Genomic DNA, 5,241 nt, shown 5'->3' on the forward strand with positions numbered 1-5,241 from the left:
AAAAAAAAAAAAAAAGTGAAGATGACTTGAAGCACTTACTGATGAAGATCAGAGACTACAATCTTCTCTATGGATTACACCTCACATAAAGAAAACAAAAATCCTCACAACTGGACTAATAAGCAACATTATGATAAAAGGAGAAAACACTTTGCTTGGATCCACAATCAACACCCATGGAAGCAACAGTCAAGAAATCGGATGGTATATTACATTGCACACATTTGCTGCTAAAGATCTCTTTAAAGTGCTAAGAAGAAAAGATGTCACTTTGAAGACTATTGTGCTCCTAAACCAAGCCAGGGTATTTTTGCCTCACATGTATGTGAAAGCTGGACAATGAATAAGGAAGACTGAAGAAGAGTTGATGCCTTTGAATTGTGGTGTTGGTGAATACTGAAAATACCATGTACTGACAGGAGAACAAACAAATCTGCCTGGAAGAAGTACTGCTGGAATGCTCCTTGAAAGTGAGAATGGCCAGTCCTTACCTACTTTGGTCATGTTGTCAGAAGGGGCCATTCCCTGAAGAAGAATGTCATGCTTGGTAAAGTGAGGATCAGTGAAAAGGGGAACACCTTCTATGAGTTAGGTTGACACAGTGGCTGCAATGATGGGCTCAAGTACCGCAAGGATTGTGAGGATGGCACATGACCGGGCAGTATTTCGTTCTGTTGTACATGAGGTCACTATGAGTCAGAGCTGACTCGATGGCATTGAATGACAGCTACCAAAAATACATTTGTATGAGTCCAAATGGTCAATATTGAATTTGCAGCAAAGATGAGAAAATAAGGGGGCAGAAAAACTAGCCTACTGGAAATGGAACAATACGAACTCAATGAGAATGTTGACATAATGTGAAAAATACAACTAATATCATTGATAAATTTGTATAGAAATTGTCAAAGAGGAATCTAACTCGATGGATAAACTTTCACCAAAAACACAATAACATGCTATTGAAACATAAAACAGACAATTCCTGGCAAAAAGGGGAATGGTCTTCCTGGCTTTGACACAAGGTTACTGACAGCCATAGATGAAGAGAAGTTAGAATGGAGCATCCATGAGTTTGTCATCTGGAAAGTCTGCCCCTCAATCCTACTTGGAACTCCACAATTTACCAAAGAATGGTACTGTGCTAAAAATGGGTAGGCTGCCTTATATAAGGTATTTGCTTTTCCCCTGTTGATGTACTTTGTATTTTAGTTGCAACACATTTTTTTTTTTTTTCAATTGTGATTTAGGTGAAAATTTACAGAGGAAATTCTTTTTCCATATAGCAGTTCTTATACATTTTGTTTCATGATGTTGATTGATTGCTATCTCCATAATGTAACAACTCTCTTCCCACTTCCTCCCTGTGGTTACATTTTCCCCTTCTTTCCTAGTTATCCATGCCCTCTGAGCTATCTCCCTGTGCAAATACTGTCCTTCTGATCTCCCATTGTTCTAAGGAGTGTATCTAACTGGTGTAAATGTTCACCTTATATACCTATCTACTGTTTGGCTGGAAGCCATGGGAGTAAGTTCAATTTCAGGCCCAAAAGGTGATTTAGGGACCATGGTCTCGGGGGTTTTAGACCAGGAGCTCTGGTAGCGTATTGCCTAATGCACTTGACTGCTAAGCAGAAGGCTGGTAGTTCAAACACACCAGCCACTCCTCGGAAGGAAGATGGGGCAACTACTTCCACAGTGATGCTGCCTTGGAAACCCAAGGAGGGGTCGCTATGAGTCGGGTCCGACTCGATGGCATATAACAACAACAACAACAAATCAGACCAGTAAGCCTGGTCTTTTTTTATGATTTGGAGTTTTGTTTCACATTTGTCTCCCACCCTATCCAGGATCTCCTGCACTGATCCCTTTCTGAGGGATTGACAGTGGTAGCCAGGTACCCATCTAGTTCTTCTGGTCTCAGGGTCATATAGGCTGAGGTTTTCATGGTCCAGTGTATTCCTCGGAAGGAAGGTTCAGCAATCTACTTCTGTAGTGATACTGCCTCGGAAACTCAGGAAAGGGTCACTATGAGTTGTATCCGACTCCATGGCAACAGGTGATAGTCCCTTGGATTAATTGTTTCTACGTATCTTTGGTTTTCTTCATTCTTGTTTGCTCTGGATGAGGAGAAACCAATTGTTGCAGCTAGATGGTTGTTTGCAAGCTTTTATGACCTGTGATAGTAAAGGTTGTGTGTCACCTTGGCTGGGCCAGGTTGAGTGGCTGGGCAGCTGGTGGTAGTTATTCCCCAAGATGAGACTGGTTATCAATTCCATGGTGGGATCTACCATGAGCAGCTGAATAGCTGTTTTAGGGATGTGGTATGCTTCCCATATATAAGAAGCAGCCTTGGGAATGGTCTCTGGTCTTTTGGCACACTTGAACCCTGCATGTTGCTAAGTCACTGTTCAACAGCCTGCCTTGCTCTGCCAATCTTGAGACTTACAATAGACTTGAATCAATGGCCTGCTGTGTTGTTTGGAAACATTGGGACTGTGCCATTTTATTTGTTGACATTGGGTTTGTTAGCCTCAGCACCCAGTAGCTGCCTGAATGAAGAGATGCCTCTAGCTTTAGTGGTGCAGAAGAAAGGGGCAGAGCTGAAGCCAAGGTCACGGGGCTTTCACACAGCACTAGAGCCTGGCACTTTGAACTCAGACTTCTAGCCTCCAAAAATTGTAAGAATAAACTCCTGTTTGTTAAAGCCATCCAATTTGTGGTATCTTCTGCTAGAGAGGCACTAGATAACCAAAACAAGACCCCAGTCACTGTTCACCAAAGTAGGATGTAGAACAATGTTTTTGTGTAGTATGTTATGCAAATTGAGCTTGATGTCCCCCATGACCTTGGTCCCAAGCCCACAGGCCCAACAACTTGCTCCCTCACAGTTGCAACACATTTTTAAAATCTCTTTTCAATTATTTTTAGGCCTCTCATCATAATTCAATGTGTGACTTTTTTTTTTTTTTTTTAATTTCTGTCCACCCTGGACTGCCTCTTCAAGAAAAATCTGTTCTCTTCACAATTTGGGAGAGCTTCTTTCTATTCTTCTGGCTTTATGATTTATAATTTCATTGTCTCAAGAAGAAAGTCTTCAATTATCTTCATTAAGTTTTAAGAGTAAATCCTTCCACTTTAGATCTGCTCACATGCATGGAACTTACACAAACATATTTATATATATAACTTATATATTGTGGTAGTCAACGTTGTTACATTCACTTGGCTGCTGTGATTTTGAGTGGCTTGGCAACTGGATGTAGTTGGCTGGGCTGTGATTTTGAGTGGCTTGGCAACTGGATGTAGTTATTCCTGATGGTGAGATTTAATGTGATATTATCAATTAGTTCTCTTTGGGGTGTGGCATGTTTCCACTATATATGGAGAAGTTTTGAGAAAGATCTTGAGCTTTTTGGCACATTTTGGATCCTGCATTTGGCCAAGGCTTCATAATTAATGACCTGCCATGTTGCCTGCTGATCTTGAGGTTTTGCCATTTTACCTGCTGATCTTGGGTTTGTCAGCCTGAGCAGCCAGCAGCAGCATGAGTAAGGAGAATCCTCCAGCTCCAGTGAGCCTTGAACAAGACGCAGTGCTGAAGCCCAAGGTGAAGGGGCCTTCACCCAGCCTCTAGAGCCAGCACTCTGAATTCAGATTTCTAGCCTCCTAAACTATAAGAGAATAAATTCCTGTTTGCTAAAGCCACCCACTTGTGGTATTTCTGTTATACCAGTACTAGAGAACATACATATAGCATTTGTTGTTGTTGTTGTTATGTGCCGTCGAGTGGAAGTAGATTGCCCCATCTTCCTTCCGAGGAGTGGCTGGTGGACATATAGCATATATTAGTTAATTTTTAAAACCCTTGTGAAAAATCAGTTGAGCATCGACATATGGTTTTATTTCTGGACTCTCAGTTCTATTCCACTGGACTATGGGTCTGTTGTTATACCAGCGCCAGATTTTTTTATTACTGTTTAGATTACTGCGTGAATTTAGCTTCAGGATGTTTGATTTTGTTCTTTTCATTCTAGTTTTTTCTTCTCTTTCAACATTGCTTTAGCAACTCTGGACTTGTTGCCATTCCATATAATATTGAGGTTTGGTTAGAATTTTATTGAAATTGCATTGAATCTATATACTGCTTTGGATAGTATTGATATTTTAACAATATTAAGTCTTTCAATCATGAACAAAGTACAACTTTCCATTTATTTAAGTCTTTTTTAATCTTTCAGAAGTGTTTTATAATTTTCATTGCATGTGTGTCTTTCTATAAATCAAAAACCAAACTCATTGCCGTCAAGTTGATTCCGACTCATAGCAACCCCTCCTTGGGTTTCCAAGGCAGTATCTCTACAGAAATAGATTGCCCAGTCTTTTTTCCAAGGAGTGGCTGGTGAGTTTGAATCACCAGCCTTCTGGCTAGCAATCAATTGCCTTAGGCACTATGCCACTAGAGCTCCTTTCTGTAGGCCCAATTAAATTCCTTCCTAGGTATTTTATTCCCTTAGATGCTATTGTAAATGTAATTATTTCCTTTACAGATTTCCCATAGCTACTATATAGAAACTCAACCAATTTTTGCTTGATGACCTTGTACCCTGCAACTCTGTTAAATTCCTCTCTAAACTCTAGAAACTTTCTTGCAGATTCTTTGGGATCTTCTTTATATAGGATCATACATCCCATATAGAAATAATTTTACTTTTTTTGAATCTGGATACATATTTTTGCTTTTTCTTTTCTTATTGCTCTGGCTAGGACTTCTAATACAATTTGCATAGAAGTTGTAAGATCGAGCCCCCTTGTACTGTTTACAATTCCAAGAGAAATTGGTTCTCAATGTTTGTCCATTAAGTGTAATTTTCAAACCAAAAACCAAACTCAAAGCCATCGAGTCAGATCTGAAGCATAGCAACCTCTCCTTGGGTTTCCAAGGTGCTATTACTTCATAAACCATAAAGCCAGAAGATAAAAGCCTTGAACCTGGACAGAAGAGCAGTCAGCCCCAGGTTACAGGTGAGGAGAGACAACACAGAGACGCCCAGAGTAGCAGGCCGGAAGAGTAGGAGAAAAGGGATAAAAGCCTTGAACCTGGACAGAATAGCAGTCAGCTCCAGGGTTACAGGTGAGGAGAGACAACTCAGGGATGCCCAGAGTAGCAGGCCGGAAGAACAGGAGAAAGGGGATAAAATCCAGGAAGCCAGAGAGAAGAGCGATCAGCCGAAGGGATTA

The sequence above is a fragment of the Orycteropus afer genome, unplaced genomic scaffold (assembly GCF_000298275.1).
Source record: "Orycteropus afer afer isolate SDZICR_OR568_19922 unplaced genomic scaffold, OryAfe1.0 scaffold00232, whole genome shotgun sequence".
Lineage (NCBI taxonomy): Eukaryota > Metazoa > Chordata > Mammalia > Tubulidentata > Orycteropodidae > Orycteropus > Orycteropus afer.